The sequence below is a fragment of the Lepidochelys olivacea genome (assembly GCF_965140295.1).
Source record: "Lepidochelys olivacea isolate rLepOli2 genome assembly, chromosome: 2".
Lineage (NCBI taxonomy): Eukaryota > Metazoa > Chordata > Testudines > Cheloniidae > Lepidochelys > Lepidochelys olivacea.
Window position 1 is genome coordinate 42,101,419 of NC_140412.1, and position 20,797 is coordinate 42,122,215.

General features: G+C 44.0%; 1 long non-coding RNA gene and 1 pseudogene across 2 annotated transcripts; one reads left to right on the forward strand and one right to left on the reverse strand.

Annotated features, from left to right (window-relative positions):
• Positions 1-8,745: 8,745 nt before the first annotated feature.
• Positions 8,746-19,714, reverse strand: LOC311515483. The gene is made up of 4 exons (XR_014710158.1): positions 19,197-19,714; positions 18,087-18,359; positions 13,790-13,984; positions 8,746-9,051 (listed from the first exon to the last, which is right to left on the reverse strand). It is a non-coding gene; the product is annotated as an uncharacterized lncRNA (long non-coding RNA).
• On the forward strand, positions 9,250-10,644 carry LOC311515482 (protein transport protein Sec61 subunit gamma pseudogene; annotated as a pseudogene). Its single transcript has one exon. The product of its transcript is annotated as a protein transport protein Sec61 subunit gamma pseudogene (transcript).
• Positions 19,715-20,797: the final 1,083 nt, after the last annotated feature.

Below are 20,797 nucleotides of genomic sequence, written 5' to 3' on the forward strand. Positions count from 1 at the left end.
AATTTGGGGGGATATGAAGAGAAGGCAAAAGGACATCCCCTGATCCTTCACCAAGGAAGCAAAAAGGACAGCACTTCTTGCATTCATGAATGAAGGATCCCAGCCATCTGGATGGAGATGCTGGGAGATTGCTTTATGTGGAATAAACTACTTTAGACAAGGGTTTAGCATGTTAAAGTTAAGTTTTAGACTCTAGGTTAAACTTTTTGTGTTATATGTAACCATTTCTGTTTACATTATTAACCTAACTCAGTATCTCTTGAATCTTAACCTTTGACAATAAACATGACTGTTTTCACTATAAATATATCTCAGTGCTGTTATACCGGAGTTGAGCCTCAGTTGAATCAAACAAGCTAATGTGTATGCTGACCTCTAGGGGTTCAAACACCTGATAACTTCTGTGAATGTCGGGTGGTTAAGGTCTGGACATTGCAGGGAGCGCTCTGAGGACTATGGGGTCAGTCTATCACCAGTCTGCAAAGAGAGAATGAGGCCCGCAGAGGCCTGGAAGCCAGTGCTTGTGTTGCCAGAGGGTGTTGGTTTCAGGGTGCTGAGCTACACACTAGAGACCACTTCATACTAAGAGCAGGTAGCGGTGAGGTGCCTCATAAGCCTACGTGACCTTGGGTCACATTTCATTTTGTTTTGCTTTAAAAATAAAAGGACTTATCCTGAGGCTGTTACTCAGCTAATGTTCCCATAGGCAAAACTTTCACTGAAGTCAAACTAGGGAAATAGGATTGACCCCAAATTCTCATTTCAATGTATAAGCATAGGCTATATCATAACATGGTACATATAAGTATGAATATTATTATAATAAATCCCTTTTTGTATGAAAGATTGTATTTTTTGACAAATTTATACACATAGAGACAGTTAAGGTTGATCAGTCAATTTTATCCTTTGTGTGCTTTCTCCTTCATCAACATTACATTCATGTTAAATTTTCTGAGTGGAATTTATACACAAGTATATATGTAAATATTTAATAACGTTACAGTACCCAAAATTGTGCTAGGCGCCTCACAGACACACAAAATACTTGTGGCTTCTTCCTTGAAGTATTTAAGGAAGTTTAGTTTAGTTTAAGTTTAGTTAAGAGCTAGGATTTGTGTGTGTCTGTAAAAATTATAAACTTTACACACAGAGAGAAGAGGGAAAGCACTTGATATCTCTCTACAAACTTCCCCATCTGGTTTATTCAGAAAATTTGCACATGGATAATTGAAGCATGAATAATGTGAGAAAGTTCAACATTAGCTTGTTTTGTAGATCTCAGTAAATGCTACTGAAACAAAACAAAACAAAGAATAGTTTAAAAGAAATCAGTTGGGTACTTCAAAAGTTTTGAATGTTTAAAGGATTTTGAGAACTACTGAATTCTGGAGGCCTGCGTTAGAGAAAGGTTGGGGTTTGGGTGCTGTGGTTTAAGGATTATTACTAGTTATCTTATAAGAGGATCCAACCAAACTGGGGCTTTGTTGTGCTAGTTGTGTAAAAACGCATACTCTGGACAGTCCCTGCCCCAAGAGCTGTATTGGATGCTGGAGGTACTCAGCTCTAGAGGGGAGTGAATAACTGATTTTTGATTCAGGGGTCACACCAAAAAAAAAAAACCCCAAAGAACTTTGGGTTTGGTTTGAACCTAAAGTGAATTTTTTTAGTTTTTCTCACCAAAATGAAAAACTACGAAACATTTTCTGATTCAGGCCAAACAAAACATCTCATTTAACCTAAAATGATTTTTTTTTCAATTTTTCATTTCTTCTGGAGTCATTTTCACCCACCCTTTTTTAAAGTTAACTAATTTCAAAAGGAAATGTCATGTCACAACAAAAAGCCAAAATATTTCATTTCAAAATAGCCAAAACAAACCATGCCACATTTTTCAATTTTTTTTCAGCCAAAAGTTTTTGCTAAACATGACCTAAATTCACAGATAGTTTTTGTGCCCTGAAAAATTGTAAATTTTTGGTGAATTTATTGTTGGCCACAAAAATGTCCCCTAGCTCTACTCTGCACCTTGCAGGTTCTCACAGTGCCTTTCATGATTAGATCCCATGTGTCTATTTCTGCCAGGCAGAATCAGGTCCTAAAATATGAAACACTGTAAGAATTCACTTTAGTTGCTCTCTTGTTTTCGTTTAGGTGTCAGTTATTGCTCAAGCAAGTATTCAGTTTTAAAGCTTATATGTACCTGATGTTAAATATACTTGACTGGGAAACAAAGCCAACATTGCGGTCAAAAGGAAACTCTCATAAAAGGCTGTAGGTGAAGGTATCATCCTACCAGTCTAGATGATGATGTGAATGTTGTCAAACACTGTTTTACAGTGCACAACACCATCTTGATTTTAAAGTGAAAAGGAGAAATACAGGATAGGAACCTATTCAACTTAAACAGAATATCAGAGTCTATAGCTTTGGTGAAAAACATCAAATGTAGAAATAAACTGTTTTCTCTTCCCTTTGTATCTCCTCTTGTCTCTGCTCACAACTCCCCTCTCTTGGTCTATGGTGCCAGCCTCAAAGACCCACTTAGTTGCTTCTCCTACAAATGTCTCTGTGTTTGCTGCTACATTCTCTCTACATTGTCCCTTCCGAAAAACCAGTCCACTGATAGTGGCTCCGTTTTGTTGTAGTTAGAATAGCTAATTATATTTATTAAAAATACAACATTTTGATGTTTTAGAATCATTGAAAGTTGTGCGATTGGTGGTCTTTGTAACTACAACTCTTTTGTCCCATGTCAATGTAGGCCTAGGGTTGCCACCCACCTGGGTTTTATCCGGTCAGTCCAGTTTTTGGCTTCTATGTATGGCTGCAATTTAGAGTTGCCAGGTGCCCAGTTTTTGATTGGAATGTCCAGTCAAAAAGGGAACCTGGCAGTGTCTCACCAGATGTACTGACCGGACACCAAAAGCCCGGTTACCATGGGGTGGGGGGAGGTGCCAGGCCATTAATTCATGCCAGCCCCTGCTCAGCTGGGGCCACCTTCGACCTGCAGAACGGCTCCTTGCCAGGCTGCAGCAGCTCCCATCCCAGCCCCGGAGCAGAGGGAGTCCCATTGGTGGCGGGGGAAGGGAGGTGGAGACGATCCAATAAACAATGAGAGGAGGGGAGAATAGGAGTGAGCAGTGGGGGTGGGTCCTGGGGAGAAAAGGCAGAAAAGGGGCATGGCCTCAAGGGAGGAGGCAGGGCAGGGGCAGGGCCTTGAGGGTCCAGTTACCAGCAGTTACAAAGGTGGCAACTATGTATGCCAGGGTTTGGAAGTCAAGACTACTGTGCCTTTTAATACCTCTTTTCCACATTCAGTATCTATTCTCACAGACTCCGAAGAGTGCTGTAATATACATTAACAAGCTCAATCAGTTCTCGCCCAGAATATCTTTGCTATAACCAGAAATGCAGCTTGCTCCCCACGGCATTAGAACTATGTAATACTTCCCTTGTCCTTTGCTATAAACAGCATGAACCGTCATACGATAAAACTAAGTAGGTTTCACTGTACTTGGCACCTCTCCTGAGTCTTCTGACTGAAGAGGTCTTCTCAGCCCAGTGTGTTTGAGGAGTGTTCATTTGTGCAGGAGGGGGTGTGATTTAGGTGGCAGGGAAGAGTTTGTTTAAAAACATTGTTTGCTGTGTTGTTGTAGCTGTGCTGGCCCCAGGATATTAGAACAGAAATTGGTCCAATTAAAAAATATTACCTCACCTACCTTGTGTCTTTTAAAAGCCCTGCTGTTTCAAAACAACAATGCAAGTATTTTACTGGGTTTAGGCTTTTGTTTAAGCTTGTTTCACAAAATCTAAATTATGGGCCAATCTTGAATGATGGTGTCCAGTTGCTAAACTTCCCTGGGTGTGAAGTTGGTCATGGGAGAGTGATTCTGTAGTGCCAAAACAGAAATGTTGGTGAGCATAGGCGCCAACTTCTGCAGGCGCCAGTGGGTGCTCAACCCCAGCCCGCTCCGCCCCCGGGCCCGCCCCGACTCTGCCCCACCCCCATTCCAACCCCTTCCCCAAAGTCCCTGCCCCAATTCCACCCCATCCCTGCCCCATTGGACTCCTTCCCCAAATCCCTGCCCCGGTCCCACCTCTTCCCGTCTCCTCCCCTGAGCACACCGCATTCCTGCTCCTCCCCCGTCCCTCCCACAGCTTGTTATGCCACAAAACAGCTGTTTTGTGGTGGCAAGCGCGGGGACACGGAATGCTCAGAGGAGGAGGCGGAGTTGAGGTGAGCTGGGGCGGGGTGGGGAGCTCGGCTGCTGGTGGGTGCAGAGCTCCCACCAATTTTTCCCCGTGGGTGCTCCAGCCCTGGAGCACCCACGGAGTCGGCGCCTATGTTGGTGAGGGAAATTATTCAGATTAGGAGGGGGCAACCTCTGTACTGTCTATATTTTTAAAACTGCCCAATTTTAACAGATGATCTGTTATGACAGTGATGACACTGTTTATCTCACAACTAATGGAAGGGCCAATTGCTGTCACTGTGCCCACATGGGGAGTGAAAACAGCACCTCTCCAACTGAAAAAACAAATCCCTTGGCAGGCAGGCAGTAAATCCATAGTTGCCATTGGGAGTTAGAGAGGGTAGCTCTTCATCCAGCAAATACTGTCTATATATTTCCCCTGAGCTCTGCAGAGATTTTCCATTTCTTATGTTGCATAGGCAGTTGTAAGTGCATCCTCTTGGGACCACACAAAGCTGTCAGCTCTTTTCCAGTCCTAACTAATTAAATGCATCATTTGGGTACCTTTGAAATGCAGGGCCTCTGGACCACACATTTGTTTTTAAAAGCCCTTTTCTGCCCAGATGGGCTGTTCACATTACAATACTTTTCGGACAGGGTTTAGATGAATAGGGTGGGAAAAGAATCCTTGAAAAAATTCTCCTGCCCCTCTCAGGTCATGTGATCCCTCTCCAATGACTCTAAGCTCAGCACTGCCAGAAACAGTTTGTTTCCTATTTGTGAATAAGACAGTTGTCTCAGTGGCTACGTCCACACTGCACACGACTAACTGCGGCACGTAAGGTATGTGTAGCTATATGCCACAGTGAAAAGCAGGTTGCATCCACATTGTGCTGTATACCTAGATGCATCAATGCGGGAAGGCAGCAGGATGCTACACTGCTAAAAATAGTAGTGTAGAAAGGGGAGCCATTTAGAGTCCATACCCACAGAGTTCATGCGTGTCTTTACTATACTCGCCTAAGCAGGGCCTCGCTGGCTATTTACACCTGTGCTCGGGGACATGTAGCATATCTACTCTCCACATCGCCATAAGGAATATGCAGCGTAGACATACCCAGTATTATCAGACAATGTTCCCAGATCAAACACATACTTTTTCTTTCTGTAAATGGCCAGACAGTTCCATAGGCTGCAAACATCCAACTGGAAGGCAATTTGTCTAAGGGCTTGGCTACACAAGAACGTCACACTGATTTAATTTAAATTGGCTTTACAATGATTAGTTAAACTAAACCACATGTAGACACATTTCAGTTTAAAAGTGACTTACTTCAGTTTAGTTAAAGGTGGTAAAGAATCTGGTTATGCTAATCAGATACTCTCATTCCAGGTTCAGTGACTACACAGGGTTTTGCACACCAGTTTATCAAATCAGTTTAAAACAGTGTTAAACTAGCGCAAGTTTTTGTGGAGACAAGGACTAATAGTTTGGACATCTGAATGTGGCAGCCAATATAGCAATTCCAGCTATGCGTATTCAAGATCTAAGTCTTGTTTTAATACACTGCCAACTAGAAATGCAACGTGGCACATTTTCTCAACAAAACCTGCAGTTATACTGAACCTTTGAGTTTTATCACAAATTTCATACTTGTGCCATGTTCATCATAAGCTTTGCTTACTTTCAGGAGCCTTTAATTGAAACTGGGTCAATTTACAGCTTTGATACAAAGTCATGTGGAAAATTCAGGTTTCCCCATAACTTCACCTTGAAAGCAGGTGAAATGTGGCTGTTTTAACTGAGTTTTGCTTTGAAAAGTTTGTGGTGCTTCTTTGAGTCCAAAACTGCAAGTACAACTTGGAAAATATGTTCTGCCCCAGTTTACTGGTTGCTCCTTAAATCAAAGCACAGAGACTCACTAATTACCTACATAACACTGATCCTTCAGGACCACATCTGTATCTGCACATCTCCCAGATTTCTGTCCTGGCTGTTTCTGTTGCTGTCTCGCCTGGGAAGGATTCTCTGGGGACCAGGTCTTCTTTGTTTTTTCCAAGTCCTAGTCAGCAATATTAAAGGGATGATCCAAGGCTATTTAAGTTCAAAGCGAAGGAAATCACATATGAAGAGAAACCTTTGCACAATTCCCTGCAAAGTGAAACCTCACGAGTTTTGCTGCTAACTAATGAAAAACATGCTAGCTCAGATCAGAACAAAACAAAACATTGACAACTTCAGAAATATGTTAAAGTTAATATTGAGGTTCCAGATAGTGTTATTGGAAAATGAAGACTGAGGGAAGACTCTTGCTCAAAACAGTTGGAGCTACCATGACTATGCTGGAGGTACTTGAATGGCTCTTTGCAAGGGGAAGCAAATCATACTTTAAAAACTTTTAAATGTAATTAGGTTTTATTGTGGGTTTTGGGTTTTTTTTTAACTTTTGTTTGCTTTGAGATCTTTGGACTTGGTGAGATTCTGCAGCCACATCTGAGAGAAACAATAAGAATTTGGAAATAAAATATTATCAAGGTGAATGACTGGATGTTATAAAACACCAATAAAACATCACAGTGAATGACTTTGCATTCCCAGGAACCCTATAGTCTATCTCAGTGGTTCTCAACCAGGGGTCTGAGGCCCCCCTGGGGGCCGCAAGCAGATTTCAGGGGGTCACCAAGCAGTGCTAGCATTAGATGCACTGGGGCCCAAGGCAGAAAGCCAAACCCTGCCGCACGGGGTTGAAGCCTGCGCCCTGAGCCCACCATCTGGGACTGAAGCTGAAGCCTGATCAATGTAGCTTTGTGTGGGCCCCAGTGGCATAAGGCCCCAGACAATTGCCCTGCTTGCTACTCCTGAACGCTGGCCCTGGCTTTTATACGCAGAAAACCAGTTATTATGGCACGGGTGGGCTGTGGAGTTTTTATAGCACGTTGGGGGGGTGACGTTTCACTCCATATTCTTTATGAAAATATGCTCATTATATGAATATGACATAACTGAGATATACTTTATGCAAGATGGCTCATGTAAGATATCTTTGGAAAGGTTATAATTTACTGCATGTGATTATCCAATTTGTATGCATGTATCATTTCTGTATCTGAAGTTAGGAATATTGACCATGTATCTGTATTTCATATGTGCTGCTTTGGGTGTCACCTACAGCTAGCCCTGCAGGTACAACAATGAAAAGCCAAACAGGGCTGATGGCCCATTAGCAAAGACAATGGACTGTGAAAGAGCTTAGTCTTCCTGTGGATGCTCCAGACAGCCTGAGAGTAATGGCTGCCACAGGCCTGCAGGGACATGGTCAGGGTCACTTGGTACTGGACTCACACCCCTCCATCAGTGTTTTTCTACGGGAAGACAAAGGGTTCCCTCTATACCCAAAATCTATATAAGGCCGGGAAGTGACATCATCGAGGTTCTCCTCTGCCTCCCCACCCAAAGAGACACTGAAAAACACCTGGAAGCAAGAACTGAACTGGGGGAGAAGGGTTGAGCCCAAGCTGGAAGGGCATCTGGCTTGTAATATAATACCTGAGGTCTCAAGCTGCAGGCCGGTGCAGCTGCCTTTCAAGACTTTCTGTAATCTGACAATATTTAGAGTGAGAAATTACTATTTGTAGCCAATTTCTTTAGTAAATCAAGCTTAGTTTGCATGTTTTGTTTTACTTGCTTAGTAATCTACTTTGTTCAATTTGCTATCTCTTTAACCACTTAAAATCTGCCTTTTATAGTTAATAAAATTTGTTTTGTTATTAAACCCAATTTATGTAATTTCTAACTGGGGGGCTAGAAGTCATGCATCTCTCTCTTCACACTGAGGAAGAGGGTGAATTTTTATGAGCTTGGGCTGTGCAGATTTTTCTATACAGTGCAAGACAACATACTTTTGGGTTTCTCTCTCACATGAGTGCTGGGGGAGCCTTCTCACACAGAACTGATTTCAGTCTGTCTGCAGCTGGGTGTGTCTCTACCTGTGTGTGAGTGCTGCAAGAGGCCAGAGAGCCTAATTCAGTAAAACAGGGAGAGGGAATCCAGGCTGGTGGAGCAGGAGAGTCTCAGTTAAACCCCAGAACATCAGGTGGCATCCCAGATAGGGGGTCTAACCCATCACGGGGGTCCTCAGAAAGAAAAATGTTGAGAACCCCTGGTCTGTCTGGCAGATTCTTTTCATTTCATGCATTACACAGGAAGACAGTGGTGGGTACTGTCCACTCTTCCTCAGCCAAGCAGTAACAAAATAAAGCTTTTGGTACAGCCAGTTCAAGAAAGCTCACATGTAACCTTTGGGTGGGCTAGAGTTCACTTCATTACCCTTCTCCAGTGCCTTAAAAAAACCAAACCCAACTCCCATAGAAGCGTAGTTGGAGACCCAGACTTCAGGTTCTCAGGATTTTCAGCAAGGACTGCACAGGGTCAACCTCCCCACGTTCAAGTCCCAAAAGGAACTAAAGAAATGAATTTAATTAAATAACTTTATAAAATCTTCTGATGAAACAAATAATCTAATTTTTACAGCATGACATGGCTATTTTATAATCCATAGACATTATCTTCAGTTATACATAAACAGAAATAAAGAAAACAAATTAAAATCTGAACAGTTCAGTCCCCACAGAAATACAGGAAGAAGAAACTGAAAGTTCCCAAAAGCTTAGGTTTTGTACACCTAAGTCTCAGTTAGAGTCTTTGATCACCAAATCTATACAGTCTGATGAGTCTAAAACAACATCTTCCCTCCACTTGAATGTAGGGATCTTCAATTGGAATCCAGGCAGACTCTTCCTCTGCTGAAATCCCTGCTAGCCAGTCAGCTAACTCATTAACCAATCACTGCGTTACCTGGATAGATTTAAAGAAAACCTGGTTACAAGAAAATACAAAACTGAGAATAGCGAAATAGAAACGACTCTTCCCCCATTACTGCACTTAAAGAAAAGTTGGTGACTCCAACGAGTTGAGACAATTTAACTAGAACAGTTTGGCTAAAATCAAAACCTTTAAAGCGTACAGTTAAAATAGAAGAAATTATTTTTCCCTGCCAATTTCCCCTGGCTATAATTAGCATTGCGCTGCTTCCCTGTTAAAGGGTTAACAATATCACTGATCTGCTGCAAAATGCATCAGAGTTAGGGACGACAGTCTGCTTCCTGCTCCTGGGCTCAGCTTCTCCCAGCTCACACAGGGCATGTGGCCCCCCACGAAGCAGCTGCCCTGACTGTTTGCCCTCATGGAGTCTGACCCAACAGGGAACCTACTGGAGCAGACCCAAAACAACCACACCCAATTCCAAAAGCTTCTGGATATGGAGTGCTTAATCTGCCTGCGCGAGCGGTTCGCTTGGCCCCGGAGCCTCAGGCAATCATGGATCAAGCAATGCAATTTGTTGAGCTCAGCCGTCACTTTGTAAACGATTCCATCGGGCTTTTTAAAAGATGCACTAAGCCGGACAGAAAAGAATTCCAGAAGATTGCCATGGCAACAGCAATAGGTTTTGCGATAATGGGATTTATTGGTTTCTTTGTGAAATTGATCCATATCCCTATCAACAACGTCATTGTTGGTGGCTGAACACTCATCAAGATCTGTTACCTGAAGTTTGGAGTGATGGACAATGGGTGTGGGGGGGCTTTTTTGCTTACTAATATTCCATAAGTCTGTATCTTGTTTGTTGACTGCTATAAACCAGGCTAAAATTAAAAAAACAAACAAACAAACAACAATGACCCAGACACAGCTCACTCCTACCTCCCCCTGCCATGGGTCTCTTAAAGAGATATCTCCCTATTAGGCACATGGGTTACACAGGCACCTCCCTAGCCTGCCTAAACACAGGGAGAGAGGGTTTTTCCAATAAGGCCATTTGTGGGACATTGTGAGGGTGAAATTGTGACTCTGGTGGAATGATTCTGAACCTCTTGTGAAGGCTCTTGTTTTGTTGATGTAAGAGGATTGTAACCTTTTGCTTTACAGAGCATGCAACCACATCTTTCCCCAGATACAAAGTATCCAGAATGCAATAGCTTGAATTCTTGCAAATATGCCAGCTTTGCAGCATATCACTTCTACTTTTACAACTTCATACTGGTGTCTAGAAGAGTCATGTATTGATTTATAAGTTCTTTTTATTCACTGACATTAAGAGACTTTCAAAGGACTTGCTACATCATGTTTCTCTGATCTCCATTCTATTTCTGTTCCAAATCATCCTTTAAGATGCAAATTGGCTGGCTATTTAATTTGCTCTGAATTTAAAACTCAATGATAATGGGAACTAGAGCTTTCCTGCAGTGACATACTCCTGAGTCAAATTCACTGTTGGAGAAAGTGGGCACAATTCCACTGACAAGAATGGCATTGCTCTTACCATATGCCCCTCGTCTCTGGAACATATATTGCTTCGCCCAGGAGAACTTTTACTTCATGATCTTTACTAAAGAGTAAACTGGAAAAGAATCTTTGCTGCCAATTTTCATTTTCAATCCTGTTATTTGTCTTATAGAATTGTACATGAAGCTTTGGGTTTTATAAAAAGTATAAAGCAGTTTATTAAGGGCTAGGATGTTTTTAAAGTTTGGTAGCTCTAAAATCTTGTCCAGAAGTAAAAAGGCAGAGAGGCACACTTTTAGTCCTGTAAGGCTTCTCTAGATATATTTAGTGAGATGCAAATAGTCCAGACAACTGAAAAGCACTGTCTATCTAGTCTCTCTGCAGGAGGGTTTTATTTCATACATTATTCACGGCTTGCTGCCGTGACACCACAAAGTTGGTGCCCTTGAAAAGGGAGAAAAGAGAGCAAAACACTTGTGGGGTTTTTTTAAATTTAATTGTGAGAGTTGCTGTACATTGTATAAATAAAGCATCATAATTTGGATTCATAGCAACATGATCTCTTTTCTGAAGGCAAAAGAAAGGCCAGATTTTTGGTGACTGAAACTTCTGGTTAGGCACACAGGGCACCAATTTCACACTACTGCTAACTTACAAGCTACCCAGCAGTGAGTGACAGCAAGCCCAGCCATAAACCTTATTACAAAGAAAAGCCTCAGTACAAAGAATAAGTAAATTGGCTCTTACTACTTAAGTCTGGCTAAATTGCAAGTATCTAAATTAATGGTGACAATGTTTGTAGCCATCTCCAAAAGGAAATGTTTGATAAAAATAATTCAAAGTGACAATTTGTTTTAAAAATACAGTTTTAGTTTCACCTAGACTAGTTTCCTGTAGCCAAGTTCTGATGCAATTCCCCTTCAGCAAAGAGATGCAATTAATATCATATATCAAGTGAAGAGCCATGGATTGGCATGTGAAAAGGCACATAACTGATATATTTGGTAGTTTGAAATGTAAGTTATCAGGAAATAGTCTTCCTTCAGTCATTGGCACCACTTCAGAATTTAACTTTAACTTTATATAATGACAAATTCTCGTTGTCATTAATTGTGCCTAGTTAAAAAAAAAATGAAATAAAAGCAGGATGAGTTTGTAATAAAAATAGGATACAGCAGGAAATTCTGCGATATATGACGAACCCTTAAGTGCTTTGTGAAGGATGATTCTTCATTATATGTGCTAAAAGTTCAGTAACCACAGAGAACAGAGGTAGAGAGAAGGTGTGTCCTTGATTTCAGTTGCTGTACAGCATGGTGGACAAGGGTGGGACCTATTTTTATTTGCATAACTGTCTCCCTGTTCATTGTGGCAGAGCTCAGTATTGAGAAAACATGATGATTACCTGTGGATAAAGTCAAAATTGAAACTTTAATAAACTTATTGTGCATATTTTTATTACACTAACTCTCACCCCTGAGGAAAACTTCAAAGTTAACATATTTCTCCTCTTTCTAAACCTAGGGGTTTTTGTCAGTAAAACATTTCAACATTTCTCTCTCTCTTTTTTCTTTTTTTTTTTTTTGGTGGCTTTTCCCTAGGAGTTGCAGGGAAGAACTGTGGAAATCTCAACAATTTCAGTGTGCAGAGGTTCAGTGCAGGCCTATTTTTGAACAAATAGGAAATTCTCCACAGTTCCTACATTTTGTCTGGTTTGCAGTTAAATCCGTATCAAACCAACAAGCCGTACACAGTTTTCATCCCAAACTCTTAATCAGACCGGGCTGGCTGGATAGGAAAGGTGGGCCGAGGTGTTGGAATTCAGCTCTCATTCACATTTGGGATAGAGTTCAATGTCAAGGGTGAATCGGATCTAGGGCTGAGGTCAAGATGATGCTGAGAACTCACAAGCTGCACTCTGAAGATCAGCTGTTACCATCAGGTCATGGCCCAAAGGTGGCAGAAATCTCGGGAGAACTGATAATTTACCAAGGTTTTGGCCACATCCAAATGTAAATAATAGCCCCCTTTCAGTTTTGGATGAATCAAAACCAGAGAGCAGGTATGGGTTTAGGGATTGCCAAGACCACACAGCAAGACCGTGACAGAGCCGGCATTAGAACTCGGGAGTTCTTGGCTTATTGTCCCATGCTCAAACCACTTTAGACCAGGTTTATTTGTAAAAAAGAGATTTCTCAAAAAAGCAAATTTTTATAACACCTTAGCAAATTTAAATTAGGTTAGAAAGCTGGTAATTAATGGCAGCATCCATCTTTTTTCAGAACCCATGAGAAGAGGGAGTTTGCTATTTTTTAAAAATTGAAGATCGAGTGATCGCTCTATGCACAGTATATATAATATTAAATGCTGTCTTTCCACATTTGTAAATATTTCTTAAGCAAATCACCTCTGTAAATCTGCCTGATGCTCATCTGGAGTTGACATCTCATTTGTGTATTTCCCAGACTTTTAGGGCAGTGTCATTGAAAAGAATTCCAAGCCTATTTTCAACTTTAGATCTTATCCTACAGTTATTTTAAACTGTGCTAATCATTTTTTCCAGAGAGGAAACAAAAAGGGGTTTGAGTTTGGGTGGGGGAGGGAAGGGAAATCTGTCATTTAATTTGACTGCATAATGCACATTTAAGAGAGACCTTTTTAAAGGTTTTAGTTTTACATTAAAAAATGACTCCAGCTGATGCAAAAACCTTATGCCTCTATTTTAAAGGATCATCTCCCACAGTGTCAATAAAAATTAGTATATGATAAACAATGCTTGCGTAACTGGGTATTTGCAAAGTCCGCAAAGTTTGCTGAACAGTGATGTCTTATTTAATCTTACACATCAAACAGATTTAGAAGCGTTACAGTGGCATCTCCCAGACTAAAGGCAGTAGAAGTATATATCATGAATGCCTGCTCTGTCCATTACTGTGCAGCTGTGGAAGAGATGGATAAAACTTTCATAGATATCTAACAAGGAACATGCAGCAAATGTTTACTCGGTTCTTTCACTTTAAAGATATTGTCAAGAGCTCTATTGACAGCCATTGCCGTTTCTGCTTGTGTGGATGCAGCTCTGAAATGGCTGAGATATAGAACATGAAAATTATTTGACTTTAGTGATTTCGCAATGTGGTGACAACTCTATAAATTACAAAACTATTGCATGTTTAAAAGTTAGACAAGTGTTGTAGTTTTTAATAGAATTCAGGCTATCAGAAAAACAAACTAGCAAACCAAAACCAACACCAGGGAGTCTTCCACCAGGGCCTGGAACTGCTGTTGCTTGTCCTGTGGGATGTCCTCCAAGAACTCTGCCAGCTTGGCATAATTATTAAAATCATACTTTGCCAGCAGAGCCTGGTAATTCAATATACAGAATTGCAGGGCTGCGGAGGAGTACAGCTTGTGATCCTTGAGTCCAGGTACTTCACCGCCTTATCTGGATAAGTGAAGGTAGAGAATCATCATCATAGAATCATAGAATATCAGGGTTGGAAGGGACCTCAGGAGGTCATCTAGTCCAACCCTCTGCTCAAAGCAGGACCAATCCCCAACTAAATCATCCCAGCCAGGGCTTTGTCAAGCCTGACCTTAAAAATATCTAAGGAAGGAGATTCCACCACCTCCCTAGGTAACGCATTCCTGTGTTTCACCACCCTCCTAGTGAAAAAGTTTTTCCTAATATCCAACCTAAACCTCCCCCACTGTAACTTGAGACCATTACTCCTTGTTCTGTCATCTGCTACCACTGAGAACAGTCTAGATCCATCCTCTTTGGAACCCCCTTTCAGGTAGTTGAAAGCAGCTATCAAATCCCCCCTCATTCTTCTCTTCCGCAGACTAAACAATCCCAGTTCCCTCAGCCTCTCCTCGTAAGTCATGTGTTCCAGTCCCCTAACAATTTTTGTTGCCCTCCGCTGGACTCTTTCCAATTTTTCCACATCCTTCTTGTAGTGTGGGGCCCAAAACTGGACACAGTACTCCAGATGAGGCCTCACCAATGTCGAATAGAGGGGAACAATCATGTCCCTCGATCTGCTGCAATGCCCCTACATATACATCCCAAAATGCCATTGGCCCTCTTGGCAACAAGGGCACACTGTTGACTCATATCCAGCTTCTTGTCCACTGTAACCCCTAGGTCCTTTTCTGCAGAACTGCTGCCGAGCTATTCGGTCCCTAGTCTGTGGCGGTGCATGGGATTCTTCCGTCCTAAGTGCAGGACTCTGCACTTGTCCTTGTTGAACCTCATCAGATTTCTTTTGGCCCAATCCTCTGATTTGTCTAGGTCCTTCAGTATCCTATCCCTACCCTCCAGCGTATCTACCTCTCCTCCCAGTTTAGTGTCATCTGCACACTTGCTGAGGGTGCAATCCACACCATCCTCCAGATCATTTATGAAGATATTGAACAAAACCGGCCCCAGGACCGACCCTTGGGGCACTCCACTTGATACCGGCTGCCAACTAGACATGGAGCCATTGATCACGACCCATTGAGCCCGACAATCTAGCTAACTTTCTATCCACCTTATAGTCCATTCATCCAGCCCATACTTCCTTAACTTGCTGTCAAGAATACTGCAGGAGACCATGTCAAAAGCTTTGCTAAAGTCAAGGAACAACATGTCCACCGCTTTCCCCTCATCCACAGAGCCAGTTATCTCATCATAGAAGGCAATTAGATTAGTCAGGCATGACTTGACCTTGGTGAATCCATGCTGACTGTTCCTGATCACTTTCCCTATGTACCTCTCCCCCAGCTTAGTGTCATCCACGAACTTGCCAAGGGTGCAAACCATCCCATCATCCAGATCATTAATGAAGACGTTGAACAAGACCGGCCTCAGGACCGACCCCTGGGGCACGCCGCTTGATACCGGCTGCCAACTAGACATTGAGCCGTTGATCCCTACCCATTGAGCCCAACAATCTAGCCAGCTTTCTATCCATCTTATAGTCCAGTCATCCAATCCATACTTTTTTAACTTGCTGGCAAGAATCCTGTGGGAGACCATATCAAAAGCTTTGCTAAAGTCAAGGTATATTACGTACATCACTCTCCCCATGTCCACAGACCCAGTTATCTCATCATAGAAGGCAATCAGGTTGGTCAGGCATGACTTGCCCTTGGTGAATCCATGTTGACTGTTCCTGATCACTTTCCTCTCATCCAAGTGCTTCAGAATTGATTCCTTGAGGACCTGCTCCATGATTTTTCCAGGGACTGAGGTGAGGCTGACTGGCCTGTAGTTCCCAGGATCCTCCTTCTTCCCTTTTTTAAAGATGGGCACTACATTAGTCTTTTTCCAGTCGTCCGGGACTTCCCCGGATCGCCATGAGTTTTCAAAGATAATGGCCAATGGCCCTGCAATCACATCCGCCAACTCCTTTAGCACTCTCGGATGCAGCACATCCGGCCCCATGGATTTGTGCTCCTCCAGCTTTTCTAAATAGTCCCGAACCACTTCTTCCTCCACAGAGGGCTGGTCACCTCCTCCCCATGCTGTGCTGCCCAGTGCAATAGTCTGGGAGCTGACCTTGTTCGTGAAGACAGAGGCAAAAAAAGCATTGAGTACTTTAGCTTTTTCCACATCCTCTGTCACTAGGTTGCCTCCCTCATTCAGTAAGGGGCCCACACTTTCCTTGACTTTCTTTTTGTTGCTAACATATCTGAAGAAACCCTTCTTGTTACTCTTAACATTTCTTGCTAGCTGCAACTCCAGGTGGGATTTGGCCTTCCTGATTACACTCCTGCATCCCCGAGCAATATTTTTATAATCCTCCCTGGTCATTTGTCCAATCTTCCACTTCTTGTAAGCTTCTTTTTTGTGGTTAAGATCAGCAAGGATTTCACTGTTAAGCCAAGCTGGTCGCCTGCCATATTTACTATTCTTTCTACACATCGGGATGGTTTGTCCCTGTAACCTCAATAAGGATTCTTTAAAATACAGCCAGCTCTCCTGGACTCCTTTCCCCCTCATGTTATTCTCCCAGGGGATCCTGCCCATCAGTTCCCTGAGGGAGTCAAAGTCTGCTTTTCTAAAGTCCAGGGTCCGTATTCAGCTGCTCTCCTTTCTTCCCTGTGTCAGGATCCTGAACTAGACCATCTCATGGTCACTGCCTCCCAGGTTCCCATCCACTTTTGCTTCCCCTACTAATTCTTCCCAGTTTGTGAGCAGTAGGTCAAGAAGAGCTCTGCCCCTAATTGGTTCCTCCAGTACTTGCACCAGGAAATTGTCCCCTACCCTTTCCAAAAACTTCCTGGATTGTCTGTGCACCACTGTATTGCTCTCCCACCAGATATCAGGGTGATTGAGGTCTCCCATGAGAACCAGGGCCTGCGATCTAGTAACTTCTGTGAGTTGCCAGAAGAAAGCCTCGTCCATCTCATCCCCCTTATCCGGTGGTCTATAGCAGACTCCCACCACGACATCACCCTTGTTGCTCACGCTTCTAAACTTAATCCAGAGACACTCAGGTTTTTCTGCAGTTTCATACCTGAGCTCTGAGCAGCCATACTGCTCCCTTACATACAGTGCAACTCCCCCACCTTTTCTGCCCTGCCTGTCCTTCCTGAACAGTTTATATCCATCCATGACAGTACTCCAGTCATGTGAGTTATCCCACCAAGTCTCTGTTATTCCAATCACATCATAATTCCTTGACTGTGCCAGGACTTCCAGTTCTTCCTGCTTGTTTCCCAGGCTTCTTGCATTTGTGTATAGGCACTTGAGATAACTCGCTGTTTGTCCCTCTTTCTCAGTATGAGGCAGGACCCCTGCCCCCTCGCGTGCTCCTGCTTTGCTTCCTCCCGGTATCCCACTACCCCACTTACCTCAGGGCTTTGGTCTCCTACCCCCGGTGAACCTAGTTTAAAGCCCTCCTCACTAGGTTAGCCAGCCTGCTTGCGAAGATGCTCTTTCCTCTCTTTGTTAGGTGGAGCCCGTCTCTGCCTAGCACTCCTCCTTCTTGGAACACCATCCCATGGTCAAAGAATCCAAAGCCTTCTCTCCAACACCACCTGCATAGCCATTCGTTGACTTCAACGATTCGACGGTCTCTGCCCAGGCCTTTTCCTTCCACGGGGAGGATGGACGAGAAGACCATTTGTGCCTCAAACTCCTTTATCCTTCTTCCCAGAGCCACGTAGTCAGCAGTGATCCGCTCAAGGTCATTCTTGGCAGTATCACTGGTGCCCACGTGGAGAAGCAGGAAGGGGGAGCGATCCAAGGGCTTGATGAGTCTCGGCAGTCTCTCCGTCACATCGTGAATCCTAGCTCCTGGCAAGCAGCAGACTTCTCAGTTTTCCTGGTCGGGGCGGCAGATAGATGACTCAGTCCCCCTGAGGAAAGAGTCCCCGAACACCACCACTCGCCTCCTTCTCTTGGGAGCGGTGGTCGTGGAACCCCCAACCCTAGGACAGTGCATCTCATGCCTTCCAATTGGCAGAGTCTCCTTCTGTTCCCTTCGCTCAGATGTATCATCTAGTCCACTCTCTGCATTAGTATCTGTGGAGAGGACATGAAAACGGTTACTTACCTGTATCTGCGTTGCTGGTACATGGGCGCCCCCCTTTCTTCTTCTGGAGGTCACATGCTGCCAAATTTCTTCACCGTCCTCCTGTCCCTGCTGCACAGCCTGCTCTGAATCTTCAGAACATTGTGCCTGTAGATGCATATCCTGACGTCTGCCCAGGAAATCTTCAGTTTCTCTTATGCAACGCAGGGTTGATACCTGTTGCTCCAGACCTTGAACCTTCTCTTCCAATATGGAGACCAGCTTGTACTTTGTACAGACAAGGTCGCTTCAGTCCTGTGGAAGAAAGACAAACATGGCACATCCAGTGCAGGTCACAACAGCTGAACAGTCCCCATCCATATTACCTTCCTTCTACGAGCTCACTCAGGAGTTGTAGTAACTACTCAGAGAAGCTGGCAAGATGTAAGCCTCAGTGGGCGCTCCCCAGGCGAACTCCCAGGCAAACTCCCTCTGTTAGCCGCTCTGCTGTTCGCTGCTCAGCTGGTTCACAGCTGACTGGCTTTTATACAGTCAGGCCCACTCAAGGCTCACCTGGAACAAAGCACTCCCTATTCACACTTTTCAAACCACCAATCAAGCACAGGGTCAAACTGTCCCAACAACAGGCATTCAGATACTCATCAACACAGCCTCCTTAATGCAACCCTTAGCGTACCTCCTCTCAGGCAGATCCCAGGCAAACTCCCTCTGTTAGCCGCTCTGCTGTTTGCTGCTCAGCTGGTTCGCAGCTGACTGGCTGACTGGCTTTTATACAGATATATAGCAAATACTATATATTTATATATATAGAGGAGTGCTCACATGCCCATTCCATGGCCACATGCACTACCGAGGCTGGGGTGGGTTAGGAAAAAAGAAAGTCAGCCCCCGTAGATGGCACAAATTATCTACAGCAGAACTGGCGGTACCAGGTCGTGCTCTGGGTCCTCTTCCGGGTCCAAGCCAATTGGTTCTGGCAGAGGGGCCCAGGTGGAATGGTGCAAGACCATCAACAGTGGGTACAGCTGGTAATAAGGGTACCAGGTAGGCCATTGCTGCCAGGAGGTTGGGCCTTGAGGGAACTGGGGGCCCCCAAGGTATGGGTACCACCCCTGTGGGACTGGAGAGTACCCTGTCTGGTGTGGCAGATGCGCTTGGGAGTCTGAACTACGTCGGGAGACTAGGGAGAAGAACTGCTCTTCTGCCGAGAAGCCCGCAGAGTCCAAAGAAACCTCCAGTCGTGGTGGAGCTGTGAATGCAGACGGTGCCGCGACTGGCAGAGGTGGATCCCAGCTGAGGAGGATCGGTGCATATGCTGGTGTAGGAGGCTAGAGAACAGAGAGAAGTGGTGAGGGTGGGTACAGTAAGTCGAAGGGTGTCACCAGGAACAACAGTTCCACCCATCCCAGTGTCCAGGGCATGTCCCGCTGGCCACTGAACTGAGGGGGTGCGCAGAGCAGAGCCTGGTGTGTCCTGACAGGGCAGAGGGGCACGTCCCAGTGGCCTGTCTCGTTGCTCAATTGGCGCAGCGGCCGTCAGCGCCAGCGCCTCTCTTTTCCACTTGGCCTTGCCCCCTGCCTTAGGGAGTGAAGTGGTGGGGTTTGCACGTGACATCTCGCCCGAACGGGCGACACTCGGCGAGGAAATGCCGTGAATCACAGTAATCTGCAACAGGGAGCTGCTGCAGCGTCAGTTGGAGTGCTTGCAGCTCTCCTTTGCCTTGTTGGTGGTGCCATTGGATCTGGGTGGGAGGTGGTGGGTGGCAAGGTGCATCTCTCCTAGGCAGTAGAGACAATGAGCATGCTCGTTGCTCTCAGAGAACGAGCGAGGGCACAAGACACAATTTTTAAAGCCCGGAACGTGGGGCATAGACACACCCAACCAGGTCGGGGCAAGCCCTGTATGGCGTGACTAGCTAAACTAACTATGCTATTTACAGAACTAATAAAGAAAGAAATGGAACGAAATAACTATATACAAACAGACTATCATTCTCATAGAGACTACGAGCATGCAAAGAGAAGATTCTGACTACAACCATGCGGTAAGAGGGAATTGACGGGGCATCAGCCCACACGGCCTCTTATAACCTCGCGTGCAGCATGAGGCAAGGTAAGATGCGTGTGCGCGTCAATGGACAACTGCTGCTAAAACTTCTGACTCCGGCGCATGGCGTGCCTGCACACCCCCACATTTGGAATATGTAAAGGGACCATCACTTGAAGAAGAATATTACTTTTGGATTTTTTGGTTTGAAATGACTGTTTCAAAATTGCCTCCAATTAAAAAAAAATATGTTAACAAGTACTTGAAATTGAAACAAAATGTTTCATTTTGAGTCCAGCAAAATGGTTTGTTTGACCCGACATTAATTGTTTTTAACTTTTAAACTCTGAAATTTTCAGAAAAATTATTTTTGGGTCTACCCCACACGGGTTTTTTCTCCTTTCAGAATTGCCAGCCAACCAAAAAGTCAGTTATTCACACAGCTCTAGTCCTGACTTCTGTTTCCATTAGTGCCACTGGTTGAACTTAACACTATTATGAATTTATATTGCACTTTACAAAGTGTTTTCTAAGTCTCAAAACACACCTATGAGCTAGGTAGGTATAATTGTCACCTTTTTACACAAAGAAACTAAGGATCACATCAGGTGACTTGCCCAATATCACACAGAATCAGTGATAAGAACCAGGATTTGAAACCAAGTCTCCTGATTCTCAGCCTTATC